The sequence below is a fragment of the Cervus canadensis genome, chromosome 31, assembly GCF_019320065.1.
Source record: "Cervus canadensis isolate Bull #8, Minnesota chromosome 31, ASM1932006v1, whole genome shotgun sequence".
Taxonomy (NCBI): domain Eukaryota; kingdom Metazoa; phylum Chordata; class Mammalia; order Artiodactyla; family Cervidae; genus Cervus; species Cervus canadensis.
The window spans coordinates 8,316,876-8,340,513 of record NC_057416.1 but is presented as its reverse complement, the minus strand read 5'-3'; the positions used below and the strand labels follow the sequence as shown (position 1 = coordinate 8,340,513).

Sequence of the window (23,638 nt, the reverse complement as noted above, 5' to 3'; positions counted from 1 at the left end):
TAAAATAGGAAACATCCCCACTTTGGTACTTGGTGAATAGGACCAACCAAAAAAATAAATAAAAGCTTTTGAAAGTCACATTTTAAAACTAGAAATATCTGTCACAATAATTTGAAATAAACAGAATTTTTCTCTACATATCAGTGGAAAATCAGACTAAAGAATGGTAACAGAGTGATGACTACTTATTCTAGCCCCAGGGTGGGGAAAGGATATCAGGAGAGGAGGAACTACAACAAAAGTATGGTGTTATTTTGACCCTATAGTAGCACCATCTATATAGCAATTACTTGGATTTGAAATGAAAGACAAAGTTATACACACACACACACACATATATATTTTAAACACAGTTGACTTGTAAGGAGTATGGATACTCTTAAACTGTTAAACACCTTGATGCATTTGGATGTTCAAATATTAAATGGGTACTGGAAAAACAGTGGTGACTTGATCTACCTAACAATAAAGAAAATAGAGTTTTAAGGACAATCAAGGATGGACTAAGGTGAGATGAGTATGAAAGGGACAGAATGGAATTGGTGAAGTGGGAAATGGTTGAGAAGCTCACGAAGGAAGAGTGGGAACATGATAGGGAGTGAAGTGGGTGGACTATACGATCATTACCACTACTCTCAGGCTTTGTGCAAGGTGTGTTATTTTTAAAATTTATTTCCACTTTGGGAAAGGAAATAAATTTTGAATGAAACTGTATTGCTTGGGGCTTAGCAATGTGAAATAAATTCAGTAGTTATAGAAGGTAGAACCAGAGTCCAGGAGATACCAATATATTATAGGTTCCAAACTATTAGGTATTTATCTCAGACTTCGTGTTTCCACAAGTGTGTAACAGGCTTGTACCAAGCAGACGTAAATTTCAAGGGACCAATAAATGAGTATTGATAATGGGTTTCATAATTTAATAGTTTCCTTTGGTGGTGGTTATTTTGGAAAATTATTCCACATTGTACTTGACCTCTGAACACTAAGTTATAGTAGATGTAATGTGGAGTATCTATATGAAACCATGGATATTAGAAAAAGAAAATTACAGAAAGTCTATTAATGTTATGTGGAAAATGACATAAATCCTGAATGATGGTCTGGTATGATTCGATCACCTTCTTGATCACGAAAGAGAAAACTGAATAGGGTGATGCACAGTGGGGGCAAAATGAAATGACTCAAATGAAATTTTAGGAATAGTTGATAAAAGATCCACAGACCATTTCATTAAGATGCAAAAAATCACAGAATATAGTATTTTTAAGACCCCATGGACTGCAGCTCACCAGGCTTCCCTGTGCTTCCCTATCTCCCGGAGTTTGCTCAAACTCATGTCCATTGGGGCTTCCCTTGTGGCTCAGCTGGTAAAGAATCCGCCTGCAATGCGGGAGACCTGGGTTCGATCCCTAGGTTGAGAGGATCCCCTGGAGAAGAGAAAGGCTACCTACTCCAGTATTCTGACCTGGAGAATTCCATGGACTGTATAGTCCATGGGGTTGCAGAGTTGGAAACGACTGGGCGACTTGCACTCACTCACTCATGTCCACCGAGTCAATGATGCCATCAATCTCTGTCACCCCCTTCTCCTCCTGCCCTCAATCTTTCCCAGCATCACCATCTTTTCCAAAGAGCTGGCTCTTTGCCTCATATAATAGAATGCAGTATTGACTAACTTATACTGTATTTAGTCTGGAACAGTTTGAGAATACAGATCTTTCATGTTCTCTGAACTTCTGTAGTATTTAAATATCAAACTGAGATTTGAATATAGATGTACAGTCTTCTGAGTTGCTTCTGTGCTTACTAATTCTATTCCATACCACATAGCATAACAAGGACACTCTGTATTATAAAAAAAAAAAAAAAGGATCCTGGCAAGTGAAATAGTTATATAATTACCTATAATATCAGAATTTCAGTAAGAAATACTTTATTCTGATTGTTTCATATCTGAATATAAGTTTCATTTTTTACCTGTCTTCAATTTTTTGAGCTTGGTTGTCAGTTTTATATGTTCAGATTTCTTATCTAAAACATGGCTTTTTGTTTCATCTCTACCCAAAAATATGAATAGTTTGTTACCAGGGGGACTTATACTTTTTCGTTCCAGATACCTACCATTTTTTCTCATTACACATATGGTTCCTTCTGGTTTGGGCTGCTTTTGTGATCTGCATGTGACTCTCATTTGCTCTCAACATCTCTGTAGGTATACTCAAGGAGACCACAAAACCAAAAAGGGACCCTAGAACTCAAATAGTGCTATTTGTTTTACAAACGAGGAATGTGAACCAATAGTGTTAAATACTTATCCAAGATCAAACTGCACGTGTTTGCCTTTGTTAGATCCTGTATTCCACGCGTCTGCCCATTAGTTATATGTTCTCTCCATCTAAGCACTTAAGCTTAAATTTGTCTACTCCAAAGAATGGATTACTAAACATTTATTCATGTGCCTAACATTATCTAATAAAAAAAATAAGGTAATGAATAACAAATTTAAGTGACATCTTATCAATAAATCTATGTCCAAATACCACTTTCTTCTAGTAACTTTTCAGAGGTTCTTAAAATTACCAAGAAAGGCTCCTTTGAAACTAGGTATATGTTCTTCAAATTTCAACATCCCCGCCCTCCTTTTGAATCCCAGCACTTACGAAACCATTGATGTTTTCTGGTGTCGTTCTTAGTACCAAGTTTTATGTTATTCTGGCTGAGTCAGAAAATCAAAAGCTACATTAAGTATTTCAAACAGAGAAAGCTTAATTTTGGTTGCATAGTGCTGTAAAACCAGAAGAAGAAAAAATGGAGATGCAGTCAGATTACTTTCTACAAGCAGCAGCTAACCTGGGTCTGTGGGGCGGAGGGAAGCGGTGAGGTTAAGTAGATGTGGGAGTAGAGAGGAGGGGACGTGGGGATGGGCCGTAGAGTCGGGCAGCTGGTGCTTCTTTCTTAAAGCACAGGTTGCTTTGTGTAGGTGCTGGCAACGCTGGAAGAAGCTGGGAGCTGGAATAAGGAAACCATTTGTTGCTACGCACTGATTCTGTCAGAAATCAACAGGAGAGACATCCTGCCCTTCTTCCTTCAGCATCTTCAGCAAGTTAGACATAGTTAGGGAAGGCCTGCTGGCAGGGGATTAGAATCTCAGGCCCAGCATCACAGAGAGGGCAGGAGGAGGAACGAAAGTGAGAGACAGTAGACTGCTGACCGCGGCCGGAGGACTAGTGCAGGAGTCGGGAGAGAACCCTCCCTCCTGACGGTGTCAGAAAGGCGGGAGAGAAATTAGAAGCAGCAAGTGTGGGCGACACTTCTGCAGTGTTTAGGGTCATGGTTGACCAAGAAACAGGGCAGTAGCTGGAAGGAGATTTGTTTTAAATCATCTCTATCAAAGTTTATTAGGATAAAATCCATCTAATCGAAACAGAACTCTTTCACCTCCTAAAGGTTTCTCGAGCTCCTCTTCTGTCAACCCCATCCCACCCCAAGCTCCACAGTGGGCCTATCTCAACCGGGCTAACTTAATCCATGTCTGTACAGCACCAGATCCAGAATACACACACTCTTTTCAGATGCTCATTAACAGTCACTAGGCCATAGCCTGTGCCATTAATAGAGAAGTGTAAAACAAATGAAATCGTGCGCAGTGTGTTCTCTGACCACAAGGGAAGTGACCTAGAAATCAATTATAGAAAGTAACCTGGGAAAGGCTCACATGTGGGGGAAAATTAAACACCACACCTAATATGAAATGTGTGTCAAAGAATAAACCACAAGAGAAATTAGAAAACCTTTCAAGTGAACACTGTTTTTTTGAGTAGACAAATTATATTTAAATGTTTAGATGGAGAGCATGTAAGTAATAGCCAGAAACATGGACTCTAGGATTAGAGTTTAAAGTACAGTTTAGAAGTTTTAAATATATATGTGGGTTTATATATACATGTATATACACACACAATAAATAAAGAACTCAAATCAATGACCTAAACTTCTACCTTAAGAAGTTGTTGAAGTCTGAAAGTACAAAATGAAGTTTTATAAACATTATCAATTATAAATAAATACAATGCCAATAACTTCTTGGTGTGAATACAATTTTAACCAGAATAATATTTTTAAAAATATATTAAGTTTTAATATAAAAAGGTAAAAGTAAGATAGTAATAATACAGTTAGCTAATACTGACCTGTCTTGCTATTATAACCTTCTTCATTTATTAGGAAGATGTGATTAAAACTGAGGTTTAGAATATGACTGTGAGGCATTACAACACCTAAAAATGTATGAAATATCAAAAAAGGACAATGGACCATTTGTGGAATTCTCATTATTAATGTACAGCATTTAGAGCTACTTTGTTGTACCATTCCCAATCAATGCAAAGTAATGGAATTGACTGTTGATTATTTTATAGATCTGTAGGACAGTTTTGAATTCTTACACTGAAGTGTTGTAATATTTCTGGCCAGTAATGACAGTTAGGAAATAGTGAATTTATTATACAACTTTTCTTAGATTCATTCATTCTAAAAGTTACTCTAGTTTGGTTGAATCCAAACAAAGTGATCCTTTTGTTTTTTTTTAAAAGTGATATAAGAGAAACTACACATTTTTTCTAAAGTAGTAATGGACACAGCCAACAGAAACCATTAAAATGACATGAATGCATGTGGAAAAGTTTTCAGACAAAAATATTAATGAAAGACAATAGACAGTGCATTGTTTGGAGCACCTGGAAATTATGGAGTATTGATAATGTCATCTGCTTTTGCAAATTTGAGTTGTCTATAATTTGGTGTTCCCTATAAGTTAAATAATTTTTTTTGACAACTGACTTTGGGACTGATCAGCCAAGTTAACATTTCAGGTACTTAAACATCTTATCAGTTTGGAAACTTCCAGATTTGTCTTGTTTTAGTGCTAAGTCAGACATTGGAAATTGGCTAGGTCTGAAGATACACATTCTCCCATAATTATCAGATTGCATGTGTCAAGTTTTCAAGTTTCTGCCTTTGTTTTCGATTGGGAATATTTTACTGTCTGTGGGATGACATTATTAGTATGTTAAGAGCTTTATAGGGATTTCTATTATAAGTTAACAATGGGAGTCTCCTGCAGTCTCCCAGCCTCTTAGACAAGCATCACCCTGATTTAGGTCCCTGTTCCATATCCTTCAGAATATCTGGTGCTATCCTTGTGAATATTTTGGAGATTCCTAAGAAAGCAAATACTCTTATAGTCTGTTGTTTCAGAGATCTTTCTTTCACAAGTGCTGTCTGTACTTTCGCTTTCTTCATTCATGTATCTTCCTTGATCACATTCTTTGAGTCAGTATACACACAAATACACGCCTATGTACACGCATGCACACAGAAGCCTATGTCCTTGTGTAGAGTCTGCCGATTAGGAAAAGTATCCATTTGGCCCACAGGATTTGACTGAACTTAGTGGTAACAATCAGCAAGTGATATTAAAAATCTCATGGTCCTTTGTGTTCTACCCCTCTATACAGGAAAGGGAATGAAAACAATTGTCAGAAACCTAATCTCAGGTGGACGGAGTGATGTAGCACTAACGCTGTTTCTGAGTGGGAAAACATGTATGAACAGTGTCGCCAAGGAGGGCAGAGGGCAGGGCAGCCAGGCTGAGGCCCAGCCCTGATGGACACAGGTGCTCTGCTCTCTGGACGACAGCCAGTGCCTCCCACACCTGTCACTACAGACACTCACCTGCAAGGCTTGCTCTTTTTCAGTCTCCTCCCACACTGTGTAACAAGCTTCTTTGAGGACTTCCACTGTGGTAAAGTGAAAGTCGCTCAGTCATGTCTGACTCTTTGTGACCACATGGACTATACAGTCCATGGAATTCTCCAGGCCAGAACACTGGAGTGAGTAGCCTTTCCCTTCTCCAGGGGACCTTCCCAAACCAGGGATCGAACCGGGGTTTCCTGCATTGCAGGGGGATTCTTTACCAGCTGAGCATTCAGGGAAGCCCTCCACTGTGGTAAGCACGGTGCTAAAAACCATAACCATCTTCATGGATAGGATCTAGTCTCTGTTTTCAAGGAGAAGTAGACAACAGACAGCAGAGTCCATGATAGAATGAGAAAAAAAGAGTGAGCAAGGGCTGTAGAGAGTCAGACAGCACAGATGGGATTGAAGTGATCTGGGGGAGTGGGCAAGAGTTCTGCTTGAGTTGTTTCTCTTCTCTTTCTAAGAACAGTGACCCTGAGTAGTGGACTAATTTTCCTGCCTCACTGATGTGCTTAGTCGCTCAGTCATGTCCGACTCTTTGTGACCCCATGGACTGTAGCCCACCAGGCTCATTTGTCCATGGAATTTTCCAGGCAAGAATACTGGAGGGGGTTGCCCTTTTCTTCTCCAGGAATCTTCCCAACCCAAGGATCGAATCCAGGTCTCCTGCATTACAGACCTGGTTCTTTACTGTCTGAGCTCCCAGGGAAGCCCACGCACTCTTAAGGGGTTCTTAGGAAAGCCACCATTGAGTAGGTGTGCTCCTCTTAAGAATCAGATTGTTCTAGATGATTCAATTGTGGAAAAATGTCAGAGAGCAACTTGGCCAACACAGTTTCAAGAAGAGTGCTGTAAGATTTAGGAGAAAGGTACATCCCACAATAGTCTCATGGGATGAGGTTATACCACAACAAGAGTCCAAATTAAGCATATCCCAGTATAATCCACATCAGGGGTTCCCAGTTCCTACTGTATTCTTTGGTCACTACCTCAACATGCATCGTAATGCTTAAAGGTTTCTAAGTAGGGATTCAGTATTTTGCCATTGATATAATTTTTCAGTTATTTTTGCTGTAATTAATATCTTATTTTTACAGTCAGCATAAGAACCTATGGGCTTCCCTGATGACTCAGTGGTAAAGAATCTACCTGCCAATCCAGGAGATGTGGGTTGGGTCCCTGGGTCGGGAAGATCCCCTGGAGAAGGAAATGACAATCCACTGCAGTACTCTTGCCTGGGAATCCTATGGACAGAGGAGCCTGGCAGGCTATAGTCCATGGGATCACAAAAGAATCAGACAAGACTTAGTGACTAAACAACAAAAATAAGAATCTGTGAGTCTTAATTTTCACATAATGGACTTAGGAAAGTGATTTATCAGTAAGATTAATTTGACATTTCTGAAAACCCCAGGCATTCTTCTCTGATAGTCATCACATATGTGATGAGACCAAGTTCTTCAAGCTCTGAGTTCTAAAGAAGACTTCGACCATAATAAAAACAAACATGTAAATATGTATATGAAAACTGGGTTACCAAATGCTTTCCTTTTTTTCCCTCTGTAATTTTTTCATTGATGTTGCATAGACATTTTCTTCTCAAATACTCACAGCTCTTTTGTGGTTAGTCACTCAGTCCTGTCCAACTCTTTCCTACCCTATGGACTAGTTCTGGAGGGCAGATGGTAGCTTTTTCCCTTCTCCAGTGGATCTTCCCAACCCAGGAATCAAACTGGGGTCACCTGCATTGCAGGCAGATTCTTTGAAATTAAAAGACACTTGCTTCTTGGAAGAAAAGTTATGACCAACCTAGACAGCATGTTAAAAAGCAGAGACATCCCTTTGCCAACAAAGGTCCATCTAGTCAAAGCTATGGCTTTTCCAGTAGTCATGTATGGATGTGAGAGTTGAACTATAAAGAAAGCTGAGTGCCAAAGAAGGGATGTTTTTGAACAGTGGTATTGGCAAAGACTTTTGAGAGTCCCTTGGACTGCAAGGAGATCCAACTAGTCCATCCTAAAGGAAATCAGTCCTGAATACTCATTGGAAGGACTGATGCTGAAGCTGAAACTCCAATACTTTGGCCACCTCATGCAAAGAGCTGACTCATTTGAAAAGATCCTGATGCTGGGAAAGATTGAAGGCAGGAGGAGAAGGGGACAACAGAGGATGAGATGGTTGGATGGCATCACTGACTCAATGGACATGAGTTTGAGTAAACTCTGGGAGTTGGTGACGGACAGGGAGGCCTGGCGTGCTGCAATTCATGGAGTCGCAAAGAGTCGGACACGACTAAGTGACTGAAGTGGACTGTTGTGGTTATTTGTGGTCGTGCACTCAGTGGTGAAACACTTGAGTCACCCAGTGAGTGTGATCCCAAGTGAGGTCAGGCAAGGTGACACTTGGCCTTCTCATTTCAGAGCCCACTCTACAAATGTGTCCTTTTTGTAGTACATTTATTTAGCCATATGTGTGTGCTTTTTACTGGTGATCTTGTAAGGAAAAGGGCCCATCTGTCGTGCTGAAGTGCTGTCTAGTGTCCGTAACAGTAAGAAGACTGAGATGTGCCTTATGAAGAAAATTCATGGGTTAAACAGACTTCCTCCAGGTGTGAATTAACAAATCACCAATACATTTTATATAAGATGTCTGACTAGAAACACACAGAAGGCAAGGCTGTGTCTTTATAGGTGGATGAACATGTCACCCAAATCTCGGAGGAACTATCCCAATGGTTCAGTGTGTGCACAGATTTTATAGAATTACTTCAAATAACAAGAGTTGACTTTGTCCATATTCAAGAAAAGTTTTTTTTTTAACTTTGTGAATTTATCAAAATAATAAAAAGGTATAATGAGAATCCACATTTTCTAAGTACCTAATATTCACTAAACTCTGCAAAGTATAAAGCAAATGCAAATTGACTTGTCTTCACAACATGATGATGTAAACAAATGATCAGAAACATCAGATAACTTTCAAAGAACATACAGCTTGTAGGTGACACAGCAGGGGCTGGACATATCTTTGTCTTTTGATTTTATATACTTTTTATCACAGCCCACTGCCTAACAAAAGAGTTTCTAAATTCAGGTGTTTTACATTTCTAAACGTGAGAGACATTGTGAGTCTAAACTTCAAACTCAATGTTTTCCCTACCTCTCCCCTAATTGGCCCTGCACACTTCTCCATAACAATTAAATATATATGCATTTCTAGCTGTGTTTCACCTTATTATCTTTGGACTGAAATCCCAGTTAAATCCTCCTCTTCTCATTCTATATTCTGTTCTGTTCTCTAACTTCTCAATTCTTAATACCAGTCTTTAAGTTATTTTCTCTTCTATTTTTTTTTTTGTTCAAAAATCAAATTCTGCAGCTGCTTATAATTCCTCTGCAGGTGCCACTGATAGATAATTATTCCCTGTGGGTTTCTAGTACAATTCCACTAGGCTCATTTATCACATACAATTACATCTATTCTACTTTTAAAATGTTTTTTGTTTTGTTTTGTTTCTGGTAGACTTACAAGAAACATCATTATATCAATTTTCAACTAACATCTGTGGATAAAAAGCATTATAATACAAAAGAAGTGTCTTCAGGGTGCAGCTCAACATTATGTTTCTTTCTTTGCTGCCTAAATAGCACTGCACTCATTTTATTGTCTTGAAATTTTGGAGGAAAAGAGAAAGAAACACAGCTTATTTTACCATGATAGAACTTGACAGAGTATGGTTTGCTATAAGGACTTGAGGTTGGCAAGAGAGGAAACAGAATAGTGATTTCTTATACAAAGTTCTCACAATAAAAAAGCAGCTTATAGCCTAAGTTCTTTTTTAAATATAAAAATGAGCAGTAGAGGAAACACCCCCAATGAACTCACTTCCAGTAACTCCCAGGCATGCTACAGACAAGTACACTGAACTTGAAGGCATGGATGATGACACACAGGAACAGGCCACGCTTTCCTAGGTATTTATGTCAGTTCTAAGGTTAAGCCTTTAAGAAGGAAGAGGAAAGCATTTCAGCTAATATGCTTATATGGAAATCTGTCTTTAAAAATTGGTTGAGAAGCATTGTGTTTTTTATCATAAGCTAGCCTATACTATTTTAAACTGGTCAGAGAGGAAAGTGCTTGAAAATGGAAGTGATTGTAAGAGCTCTTTCTGATAACAAAGTAATCGTGTAGTTTTATGGATTGCTTGGCTGAATCAGCAAGAGGAATTTTCCATCAAAATGGCTTGAGAGTCAAGATTAGGAACAGAACTCCCTTGTAAAAATTGGGGGATATTTCCATAAAAGCATAATTGAGTGGGTCTGAATGTATACATTTGGAATAAAAGAGAATATGAGAAGTTCTGTTGCTGTGTTCGGAGAAATATTTTTAGAGGAATTCTCAGAATCCACAGGGAAAACTGGGTTTGGGACTTTTGAGATTGAAGAAGTTCTATCATTTCAGGTTATTCTAGACAGGCTTTTAGGTGATCAAAGTATTTCTAAGTAACAGAAGGAGATGGAGGGTTTGAAGAATCCAATTGTATTATTTTGTTTGTGAGAGACTTGTTGAGTTTTGACTGGAAGAAATGAGAGAATCTTTTAGAAGATTCTGGAGGGGGATGGTGAGAGGCAGGGAGAGGAAGGACTAGTGAACAACACGTGATCTTCCACATACACAACACAACGCCCTAGAGTCTGAGAGGCTACAGAGAGAAGGTAAAGAGATGCTTACCATGAAGTTCTCTGGGAGCGGACCATAAAGGAGGGGACTGAATTTCTGACCCAATAGAGGGTGACAAAATATATTCTTTGTACTTGTGGACAAGTTGGAGGATGGATTTTTTTTTTTTTTTTTGGTGGGGGGGGAGGGTTCCCTGATAGCTCAGTTGGTAAAGAACCCGCCTGCAATGCAAGAGACCCTGGTTCGGTTCCTGGGTCGGGAAGATCCACTGAAGAAGCAATAGGCTACCCACTCCAGAATTCTTGGGCTTCCCTGGTGACTCAGTTGGTAAAAGAATCTGCCTGCAATGTGGGAGACCTGGGATCGATCCCTGGGTTGGGAAGATTCTCTGGAGAAGGGAATGGTTACCCACTCCAGTGTTCTGGCCTGGAGAATTCCATGGACTGTGTAGTCCATGGGGGTCACAAAGTGTCAGACACAACCAAGGGAATTTCACTTTCACTTGGAGGATGGGTTTATCACCTGAAATACTCTAAGAACATTGAAAATCCATCTTTATAAAATAATTCAGTCTCATCTTAAATCACTGCCTCAGTTAGAGTGATGAGATATCCTGGAGCGTCAGTGAGGGTGACAGAGATGAAGGAGAAAACAGCATGTGACACATTGCTTCAAGAGCTCAGGGAAGCATCTCCTGTGTACAGCCCAAGCTTGGCTGGTGAAGTTGGGTAAGAAAGTGGACACTTAAGAGGCTTCTTTCTCTAGGGAGGTGCCCAGAATTTGAGGAATCATTGAAGGCTCTCACAAAAAGACTATGATTAATAAGAGTAACCGATCAAACACCAGTTGTTGGGAACTTAATGGGAGATTAAGCAAAAAGTATGTGGCTGGGAGGGAAATGTTTAAAATCACCTGTCTTCACAGGAAACATCTAAAGTTCCAGGAGTTAACATAATTTGCCCATTATGATCTAATCTAAATGTATACTTTCCACCACTCTAATTGCAAGTGGAAACCTTGCTGACATAGTGAAAAACCAGACAGCCCAGAGTTCAGCTTGTTTGCCATATTACAAAGCATATAGCATTTCATTTTATATTTCTTTGTGATTGACTTTCCTCTGAATTCCCCTCTATTTCTGTCATCTTAACCAGATATTTTTCTGTCTCCTTTAATAATTTTTATAACAGGATAATGTATAAATATACTTTAATTCTTGCTTTTTTTGGATTTTCCAGTTCACGTTCCTCTAACAGAAGGCAATTTACTAATAATGCTTGGTTATTTTTATCAAGGCATGTATTGTCTTAGAGCCCTAATGATTTTCTGCACCATGACACTGAGTGGTTATAATTAGGTACTATGCGTATTTACAGGGTTAGCATTGCCACCTGATAGCAACTTCCACAAATGTTAGTTCATATCCATAAGGTGACTTATATTCAATATTAATCAAGTGTGCAAAATTTATACTCACTATGTAGCACACTGTAGCTGTTTTGATATATACTTGAAAATACAAAGCAAATAGGCTGAACACTGAAAAGGGTGACATCAAATTTATCAAATTTAACAGCATTCAGTATCATTTTGAAAATAAAAGCAGTGAACCATTGCTGTATTTTCAGCTACACAGAATAGAATATCATTTTGTGTGAAAGAGAATAAACCTATTTTCAACTTTAATAGCAATAACAATTTTTTCAAAATTGCTCTGATAATTCATCAAAGAGAAAGGAAAATTTTAGCAAAGGGTTTTTTTCCTTTCAGTTAAAATGTAGTCACTGCCAAACTAACAACAAGAATATTGGGGAAAAGCTGTGAGATCAGAGATTTTGATGTAAAGAAACCTAGATAAACTGAAATCCAGAAACAAACAAGATACAAGGCTGCCTTCGATCCTTTAAGACTGGTAGGAAAAAGAACCAACCAGATTGGGGTAAAGAGAATCCAGACACTTTTAATGAACTTTTCCCAGCTGTCTGTGGCTTGTATGATGAATTCAGACTCACAATAGAAACAGAAAGTCTGTCCCTACCCACCAGTTTCTTCCTACAGAGCCTTCTCTGTAGGCATGGGTCAGGTGATGGTAGGGAAGACCTGAAAGTGATTACTGTACCCCTCTTCCCAAAGGTACAAAGGGTCTTCCTGAATGCACATCAGCAACCTGCCACACTGGGAGAGCATCAAAGCTGAGCCAAGTCAGCTACAGATGGACACGGCCTCCACCTTGCATGGAGTAGAACAGGAACTCCTGCCAAGGGCATGCAACTCCTAACACTGGGGGTGGAGGAGAGAGTCAGGTTCAAGAGCCCAGAGACATACCTAGTGATCCAAAAAGCTAGCAACTGTTCTGTTTAAAAAAAAAAAAAAAAGAAATCAACCATGGTTTGGAAAACTAGTGACTGGACCCTACAACATAGATTCCTACTCAGACTGCAAACCGTGCTGAAGGAAAAGTCCTAATCCTTCCCTGAAAATAGTGCAGGCCAGTGGGGAACGAGCCCCCAACTAAAGCTGCAACAAGGTCCAGAAATACCTCAACTATCAATTGGACTGACGGATCTGCTATACTAGCAATCTGTGTGGTGAAGAAAATCTGGAGTGTAGATAAGGCAGGCCCCCCCTTTCTTGGCAAATATTATTTACTATTGTACTTACTGTTATTTTACATATATACAGTGGCAGGAATGCAGTAGATAACTATGAGGCCTGAAGAAGCAAGAAATATGATTCATAATTGAGGGGGCAGATAAACAATAGCAGCAGACCCACAGGTGACCCAGAAGTAGGAACTAGCAGATAAGGACTCCAGCGTAATTAGAATAAATGTTAGAGGAGCTAGAGAAAAAGCCAGGAGATATCAACAGAAAAGTTCTATAGGAAATTATACATTAAAAAATGCAAATACTACAAATAAAGATTTGATTTGATTTCATCATAGTCTCACTTGTAGAATAGCAGCAGAAATGTGTAAACTGCAAGCACACGCACAGAGTATGCAGGCTGAGTAAGCAGAGCTTGAGAGATTTGTGGGATCAACTTGTGTATGACTGGAGAACCAGATGAAGAGAGAAGTTTTGAAGGGACCATATGAGAATTGTCTAACACTGATGAAAAAGCATGAAGCCATAAATCTAAGAAGGTCACTGAAACCCAAAAATTTTAAGACGGCAAAGAAAATCAAACTTGGGCACCTCTTCTGAAAACTTCTGAAAAATAAGTAATTTTAAAATGTTAAAAACTAGAAATAAAGACACTGCACAAAGTGGGTAAGTGCTATAAATGATAGATGATGATCTTCAGAAACAATGGAGGCCAGAAGATGGAAGAAGGTCATTTTAAGTGATGCAAGTAGGAAAAAATAAACTAGCAAGTGTTTGTAAATTTAGAACTTTATATCCAGTGAAAATATCCTTCACATGGCTGTATTCTAAATGAATAACCAACAAGGACCTACTGTAAGCACATGGGACTCTACTCAATGTTTTATGTGCCAGTCTGGATGGCAGGGGGATTTGGGGGAGAATGGATACCTGCATATGTGTGGCTGAGTCACCTCACTCTTCACCTGAAACTACCACAGCATTGTTAATCAGCTATCCCCAATGCAAAATATGAAGTGGTTTTTTAATGTAGAATATAGCTTCATACCATTAAAAATCTGAGAGAGTCATATCCCAGTAAACTAGCAACATGAGAAGTGTCCAAAGATCTCTCCATCCTAAAGAATAGCAGCAGTAGATGGAAGCCCTGATCTACAGGAAGGAATGAAAAGTGACTTCAATTATAAATATTTAAACAAAACATTTTTTTAGTATATATTTTGGTGGGCAGAATAATGGCTTCCTAAAGATATCTAAATGCTAATCCCCCACATTTGTGACTGTTTAATTATATGGCAAGTGGGAATTAAGGCAGTTGATGCAAGTCCATCTGCTCCTGGGTCTGACCTTAAATAAGACAGTGGCTGGGCTTATCCAGGTGAAGCGGTGTAAACACAGTGGTTCTTAAACATGGAAGGGGCAGACAGAAGAGTCAGTATCTAAGTGATGTGACATGATAGATATTAATAAATGTTTTCACAAATATTACCAAATAAGTTGTTAATAAATAACTCAAAAAGTGAAGGTGGGAACTTATGGGAAAATAAATGAATACTCAGTGTTCTAATTTAACAGTATTGTTCAATTCCTCTTTGGTGAACGTTTTTTCACCAAATTAACCTAATCGATCAATTAGCCTAATCATGGTTCTTGGGGTAACAGTGATGCTCCAGGGTCTGTATGTCATGGGTGACACTGAAACATCTGACTACTTTCTTTTGGAATTTGTAGGGCTTCCCAGGTGGCTCAGTGGTTAAAAAAAAAAAAAAAAAATCCACCTGCCAGTGCAGGAGATGCAGCCTTGATCCCTGGTTAGGACAATCTCCGGGAGAAAGAAATGGCAACCCACTCCAATATTATTGCCTGGGAAATCCTATAGATTGAGGAGTCTGGCTGTCTATAGTCCATGGGATCACAGAGAATTGGACAGAACTTAGCATGCACGCATGACAAAAATCTTCTATATGCTGAGAAAGCTGTTCTTTTTCAATGTGTGATTCTTATAAACCAGACAGTTCACTGGAAAATGAATAATGTTATAACTACAGCCTTAACTCATCTGGCACTGTGCTGGGCTCGGGATACAGCAATGAATAAACATAAATCACGTGTCACCTTTTCCACTTTCACCGAATCATCTGTACTGAGATGCTATAGTGCTATAGTTTAGCATTAAGATTCCTGTCTATGTGCAACTGTCTTACTTCCATTGTTGAAGAATATTTAAACTTTCAGAACACAAGAAACAGGTATAACTTATTATTATATATTACAAAGTGATTACAGTCTAAATCTGCAATGTAATGAGTACCACTGTACATTTATACACCACAAAGTGGAACTAATGGCATATCTCTTGATACATAACTTTTGTCATCAGGCTGCACTAGTCAGCAGAGATCAGAATCTACCACTCACACAGACTTGGGTTCCTGTATGTCCCCTGTCGTGCGTCAAATACATCACTAGGATGACATGCCAGTATTCCCTTATTCTTGGTGAACACGACCAGTCTTTCAGGGTTTGCCTCTTTCATTTCCTTTGAACACTAGACTGTGTAGTAATACTTGCCTTCGATGACTTTTTTGAATGGCAATGCAACATACTGGTTGAGAACATTCCTTCATATTCAGACTGCCTGGGTTTGAATCCATTTACCACTTATATGACCAGAGACAAATTATTTTCCAGTGCCTCAGTTTACTTATTGAGAAAATAATGGCTTCTATCTCAGAGTTGTTGAGAATTAAATCGACACATGCAAAGTATTTAGAATCAAAGCCAGCACTTAGGTTTTGTATAAGTAGGCAAAAGATAGGTAAGGCAAAGCAATCAAAGCAATCAGCTATTGATGGAACCCCCTGACTGAGAGCCAGTACGTGGTCACTTGCCAGTCATCACAGAAAAGTTTGGAATCTGTAAAGACAGATTCTACAGAGTTTTTCCCTAGAGGCTCTAAGGGACCTCCCAGGAGAGTATTAGGTATGTGGTTACATTTCCCTTCTTAGAAAAAAAGGCCCCCAAACTTCAACATAGAATTCACTTGGGAGACACTACCATAGTGACACATTTTACTCTAGTGTCCAACTTATATCATTTTGCCTGTTGATAAAACTGACATATGCTAAGATGGGAACAAGACAGTCAACTTATCAAGTGTATCCTGCATCACAGAAGAGACAGTTACAGTGTTTTCTGTTGTGTTCATATGTTTAAGCCAATTATGGTAGCACTTCGGAAAGTATCAAAGACCCTTCATAGAAGGGTGCAACTGATGCGTTGGAAATTGATGGGTAAAATGATCAGAGATACAATGGATATTTATCTTACTCATGCCAATTTAATAAATAAGGAATGATAAAAGAGCTTACATTAAATCATACTAAAATGTTCATTTCATTGGTCTAATGAAGCCAACTGACAAGATTATGTTGTTGTATGCTGGTAAGATATACACTAGATTGAGACAGAAGAACAGACAGAAGACTTTTCAAAATAGCTCCAAATCTATCACAAGCCCAGGGGTAAGAGTATGTTTAACATTTAAGATCAGCACAGATTAAACTAGATTATGCTGTAAGTAAAAAATAAGCCCCTACTCTCAGGGGCTTAAAATCACAGATGTATCTTATTCATGCAGAATTTGACTCTATATTTGTGTTACAATTGCATAGGCAGAAAGAAGGCATTATGGCTAACCATGCACTGAAATTTAAGGTTCCACCCAAATGTATTATGTCACTTCCACTCATGTCAGTCACCGAATTAAGGGGCAAATTTACACTAATTCAATGACTGTAGGGAAGCTCAGTCCATTTGCACCAAAATATTTGATCAACACCACTAATGACTCCTCATGACTCTCATTCCCAAACACTGAAAATCTATCTTTAGCTTAATTTTCATTAGAAAAATAATACCCATCATACCTCTACCAAAGCAAAGTTGATATATCAAGATTAACTTTCTAAGAGGTTCCATCTGTAATTCTATTACATTTTTCTAGGTGTGGTAGGGCACTTAACGTGAGATCCACCCTCTTAGCAAAATTTAAGTGTACAATTCTCTACAGATGGTGTTGTACCCACATCTCTAGAAATCTTTCATCTTACGTAACTGAAACTTTATACCCACTAGACAGCAATTCCTCAGAAGGAGTTGCTGGTTTATATCTCTCATTTCATGGATGGATTTAATTTCAGCATATGAACTAACCAAATTTATTTTCCTTAGCATGATGGATATTTACAGTTTTTCAGCATTTGTGCCATTAAAGATAATACTGCATGTACATTTTTACCTACTTATCATTTCTATAGAGAGATTCCTAGAAATCAAATTGCTGAATCATAGCTGTTTATTGTTACTTTAAACAGACACAGAAAATTACTTTCCAAAGGCTTATCAAATTTGCTCACCCATAAACTATAAAATAGCCTCATATTTCTATTTGTTAAACTATGTGATTGTCAATTACTTTTGTATTTTGAAAATTTGAAACAATGATCTTAGTTGTGTTATGGTAAAAAAAAAAAAAAAGCTTACCTTTTTTTGCTCTGCCAGAAAACTCCTGGTAAATAATAAATTCCACAAACAAAACAACTAAAGGAAATATATCTTATTGGTAAAATTGAAATCTGCAAATTTGAGGCCTGGAAAAAACTAGGTCTGGCAAAATTAATAAAATTAATGCCAAAAAGAAGTGACTGAAAATACATGCATTAAAATTTTTATTGATTAAAAATTAATGAAAGGATTTAATACAGATGTGTTTTGGATTGTGAAATTTTAACCCACAGAAACTCTACATGGTTGAAATAATGGCATCAAGGAAGCTTTCAATAGCAAGAGTAATGGTTTATTAAAAAAAAAAAAACCCTGATATGCTCTAAATAAACAATCAACAAATCAAATATTTGAAATTTTCAAAAAAGCAATTAATCCTGATGAAAATTTTTTTAATGATATCAATCATAAACTAAAAACATATAAATGGTGCTATTAAAAAAGTATAAAACAAGGGTTAAATTGGCTTAATTTCATTGGAGGGTGGAATATGTGTTTTCCAATGAAAATGCAGTACATAAATGTTGGTATAAATCTTATTGAATGGATTATATACATAATCAACACCCCCCAGCTGTTTGGAATCAAAATGGAAAGGAAAATAGATATAAAGTGTTCAAAATTTCTTATTCAAAACTTGGGAAAAGGAAATGATGCTACTGAGGTCCCTTACTCCGCATTATTCTCTGCTCCCTGCAGCCTCCTGTGACAGGAAGTGAGAGCCTAGAGTTAGACAACCTCAAGTGGGCACAAAATTCAAGACGCCAAAATTGACTTGTTTATTCTGTTTCCCATCATCTTACCATCTGGTATGGACTGGATTGTGTCCCACCAAAATTCATATGTTGAGACTTTTACGACTGTATTTGGAGTCCAGGGTTTTTAGGGAGGTAAAGAAGGATAAATGAGATCAAAAGAAAGAGTCCTAATCCAATAGGTGTGGTGTTATTACAAGAGGAGCAGACACCAGAAATTGGTCTTTTCTGATCTCTCTCTTGTTCCCTGCCTCATTCTTCATGCACGCACAGAGAGAAGCCACGTGAGGATACAGCAAGAACTCTGCCTGCTACAATGCCAGGAGGCAAGCCTCACCAGAAGCCAGCCCTGACAGTGGCCTGATCTTGCACTTCCAACTCCAGAACAGTGAGGAAATACATCTCTGGGTTTAAGGCACTCTCTCTGTGATATTTTGTATGGCATCCCTAGCAGACTACTACACCATTCTAAGATCTCTTTTCTGTCTTGCTATGCCTTACAGGGGCTTCCCAGTTGGCTCACTGGTAAAGACTCCACCTGCCAATGCAGGAGTTAATGTGTTCAGTCCCTGGGTTGGGAAGACCCTCTGGAGAAGGAAACGGCAACCCACTACATAGTAGTCTTGCCTGTGAAATCCCACAGACAGAGGAGCCTGGCAGGTACAGTCCATGGGGCCATCTGGCTGCGGAAGAGTCAGACAAGACTTAGCGACTAAGTAACAATTCCTTATAGAAGTCTTCATTCTCTTCACAAATGGGACAGTCTTGTATGTAATTGCTTCCTCTGATGTTGTTGCCATACTTCATAGAACAAACTCCAACTCCCACATATTCTTGTGTAGCATTTTGCTATAACCTATGGCCCAAAAGTAAGCCTTCCAATGCCTCCAGGAAAGGTAAGCACATTGAGATGTTATCACAAATTTGAACTACAAACACCTAATTTCTCCAAGCTTCACAGGCAAATGAAAGAATTAGAACTGAAAGGCAGAGGTAAAAGCACAAATATAGGTGTAGTCTAAAAAGAAATGTGATGGAGGAAATGATACACACACACACATATATATATATATATATATCCTTGTATGTAGGTATATTATCTCCTTTTATTATAGAAAAACCAATGAAAGCAAAGTCATTTCCTAATGGAAAGATATTTGTTATAATTAAGAAACGACTAAAATAAAACTTTTCCAAATATCAAAATTCTGAGGGGATGATTTCACTATATTTACAAATCAAGTTATTTCTTTCTTGAGAGTTCAGGTAGAAAATAGTGAAATAAAAATATGATCACTTGTAAGCAAATATACAATTAATGAATTTTTGATGATTTACTCATCTATTATTTAGAACCTATACACTTCTAAAAATTTTCAAACCTTTTATTATAAAGGAAACATGTATCTTAGCATACTTCTGAAAGCTGGAATAATAATTGTATAAAATAGGTGTGTCTAAGTTTGGGGTTTTGTGCTGTGTTTTGGGCTCAGACACTTCAGCTGTGTCTGACTCTTTGAAACCCAGTGGAATGCAGCCCGTCAGGCTCCTCTGTGCATGGGATTCTCCAGGCAAGCATACTGGAGTGGGTTGCCATGCAAAGTTTAACATCAACCGAATGTGGTTATTACCTTTGTTCACAAATTCTAACTCTGAGAATTCAGGCAAAAACAAACTGAGTTACACACTTTCCATTCTCTGATCAAAAATATCAAACCTGCTTTGTAAGAGAATCAGAGTTTTCCAGTGCTGAAGTCAAGGAATAATGTGTTCCCTGGGCACTTCTTACAAATGACAGAGAACAGGAGAATGGGCAATGTCTTCAACAGTAGCTTCTCAGCAAAGCTGTGAGCATTCTTCCCATGTCCACTTACTGAATCTACCTTTAATACAGCCAGAGCTTAACACTAAAAATAAGTGCAATGAAGGCATTTCTGCAGAAGTTTGAGCCACTCAGGTAAGCATCCTGACAACTAACTTGAGAAAAAGATAGAGTTTATTCTAATTTGAGATATGATGAATAGGAGAGGCCTTGCTCTTGGCTTGTCTGTTTTGAACATCAGTTTTATCCTCAGCAGGAAGAAAAACAACTTCAAATTCAAACTCCTTGTTATGAGCCAAGAGCATGAGGCTTCTGGGTTCCTGAAAAAGTAGTGCAAACATTTTACCACAGAGATTGAGAACTAATCTATATTCTACACAATGGAAGTGCTACAGAGAAAAGTGAAAGCATTAGGTTGCTCAGCCATAACTGACTCTCTGTGACCCCATGGACTGTAGCCCGCCAGGTTCCTCTGTCCACAGGATTCTCCAGGCAAGAATATTGGAGTGGGTTGCCATTCCCTTCTCCAGGGGATCCTCCTGACCCAAGGATTGAACTTGGGTGTCCTGCATTGCAGGCAGATTATTTACTATCTGAGCCACAATGAAAGCTACAAAGAAGAGGGCCAAAATTTTCTAAATCAATTTAAAGTCATTTGAAAGCATGTCCAACTGAGATCACATACTGTAGACAAGTATCTCAATCATGCACAAACTCTAACGAGGCTCCCACAAAGTTTCTTTTTACCTATAAAACTTCACATTTTTCACCAAGTTCCCTATGCCACTCACCCATCATCCAATTACATCCTCAAGATAGAAACATTATATATATATCTTAATTTCCTCTTCCTTCATTCTCTAATTCTAATCAGTATATAAGCTCAGCCAAGTTTATCTCTTAAGAATATTTTTGTTTTCCTTTTTCCCTCATGCACACAGTTCCCCTTGGACCTTTAGTTATAGATACTATAGAGTAACCAGCCTGTCTTTTCACCTCCCTTCTTCTCAAGCTATGCTTCCAACTTGCCACTGGAGATCTTTTTATCACATATCTGTTGATCAGCTCTCATGGAAAAACCCTGATTGACCTTCCCAGCCTTAAGTGAAATGTCTAAGGCCTTTAGCCTGGTATGTGTGTGTGTGTGCGCGCATGCTCACTCAGTTGTGTCTGACTCTGTGACCCCATGGACTGTAGCTGCCAGGCTCCTCTGTCCATGGAATTTTACAGGTAAGAATACTAGAGTGGGTTGCCACTTCCTACTCCAGGAATCTTCCCAGCCCAGGGAATCAACCTGTGTCTCCTGCATCGGCAGGAGGATTCTCTACCACGAGCGCCACCTGGGAAGCTTTGGCATAAGGGGCACTAACGACATCTGATATTTCCACTCTCAAACCGTATCTCTATCTGCTCATAGAGATATAAGAACACCTACAATACAGAATGGTTGTGTCAGATTGTACACACTCCCTTGATTCATATGTACTCATATGTATATTTTTCTGCATTTTTGCAGAAAACATCTATATATTTTTAAGGAAAATGCTCAAATGTGTGTGTGTGAGAGAGAGAGAGAGAGATTCTGAAAATCCAATGCACAGTCATCAGTGTGTGGTTAGAGTTCCTGTAAAATAATGGATGGTGCAAGTCCAGATAAATGAAGCAGGGCCAGTGTGATGACTGCTTTGGTGAGAAAGATTAGGAATCTTCAATAGGTGACTAGGTGAGGTAGGAGATACATACATTATTGACACTACGTATAAAACAGATAACTAACTTATGCACAGCACAGGGAACTCTATTCAGTCCTCTGTGGGGACCTACATGGGAAGGAAATCCAGAAAAGAGGGGATGTATGTACATAAGTGGCTGATTCACGTTGCTGTAGAGATGAGACTCATACGACACTGTAAAGCTGCTATACCCCAATAAAGACTAGTAACAAAAGAGAGAAAGACTGAAGAAGGGAAACAGGATGGGGAAAGTGGGGTTGGACTTCAGTGTGGCAAGAGAGATAAGATACGGGAAACAAAGCCATTATAAATAATATTTATCAGTAATGTAAAAGGAACTAGACAGATTCTACAAATGGGGAAGAATTTTCAACATGAAGACTCTGGATCTCAAGGAAGATTCTATACAAAGCTGATGATGAATCAGCTCTAAGGCCAAGGCTCTACCCAAAGCCCTAATCTTCTATTTGAAAATTTGTGCCTTTTTACTTAGAAACAGCTCATAAAATTATGTAAGCTTCAGACCCTGAGAAACCTTCATTAAAAACAGCATTAAACCAAACAGGAAAATACTGAGGCCCTCATTTCCTATGCTTGCCAGTTTCCATGGAGTGGCCACATCATAGTTTTCTGTTCATGTTTAAAGAGAGTAGTACAGAGGAAATTTCTGATTTAACACTTAATGATTTAAAAGAATTTTTGAGGACAGCCAGAGCAAAATGTAATAGGGAGAAGCCGAATATCTAGTCTAGTAGTCTATAGGATTCTGTTCAACTATAAAGAATGCCATATATTTTTATATATATATATATGTTACTAAATGTATTCTTAGTATGTACATATGGTGGTTCTAAAATATCTTAAAAATAATTCACGCTCTTGTCAGTTTCCACTTAATTCTATAAAAATTGGAGTAAAGAAATCCAAACCTCCCAATGTCTGACTTAAGTAAATAATAAAAATAACTATAATAATCTGTCAGTAATAACTATCAATTATTGAATACCTATTCTGTTTTTCTTCATAAATTGAAAGCTAAGTATTATTTTATCTTATAAATGTCTAAGTCCATCAAAGAAATTAATTTCCCACAGGCCAATAAGAGCCTCTGAAGGTTAAAACCCATTTGGCATTGATTTTAAAGCCTAATTGTTTTTTTTTTTTACTAATCCACCAGACCACTCAGTTGAAAACAAGTCAATTGTAGCATTCTGGCAAAAAAAGGAATCCAGAATCTTGATTTTCGACACGCTGTTGCTTACCTTCCAAGTCGGAATTGGCAGATGGAGAACTACTTTAGTTACAAAAGTTGGATGTCATCATTTACAATAGTTTTTCCTCCCAGGATGGGTCTTCCTTCCCATTCCTTTGTGTTGTTATGTCCTGATCATAATGAGAGTAGATGCTGAATGTTTTCATAATGAGACTGGACTGTCCATGAGTAAGGAGATAAGTTTTCCCATGGCTAAAAGCTGGATAACTGACATCTGAGAAGAGCTGGATTTTGATGCTGGCATTATGGTTTGCTAATATGGCATTATTGCTCTAACTCTGAGCAATTTCTAAGCCTCATTTTTACTATCTGTTAAATGAGAATAATCATAATATGTACACATAACATTGCTATAAAACTAGGTGCGATCATGCATATTAAATGCTTAGAATTTCCACTCCCCTCCTATCTTCTCCTTGCTGACTTCTCGGGGGAGATTTTTC

The 23,638-nt window shown here is 38.3% G+C and overlaps 1 long non-coding RNA gene across 1 annotated transcript in view; it reads left to right on the top strand.

Annotated features, from left to right (window-relative positions):
• Window positions 1-18,703, top strand: part of LOC122432449 — a 45,763-nt gene extending 27,060 nt beyond the window's left edge. Inside the window, exon 3 of the long non-coding RNA XR_006266826.1 lies at window positions 18,641-18,703. This is a non-coding gene — a long non-coding RNA (uncharacterized LOC122432449). The remainder of the gene's footprint in view (window positions 1-18,640) is intronic.
• Window positions 18,704-23,638: the final 4,935 nt, after the last annotated feature.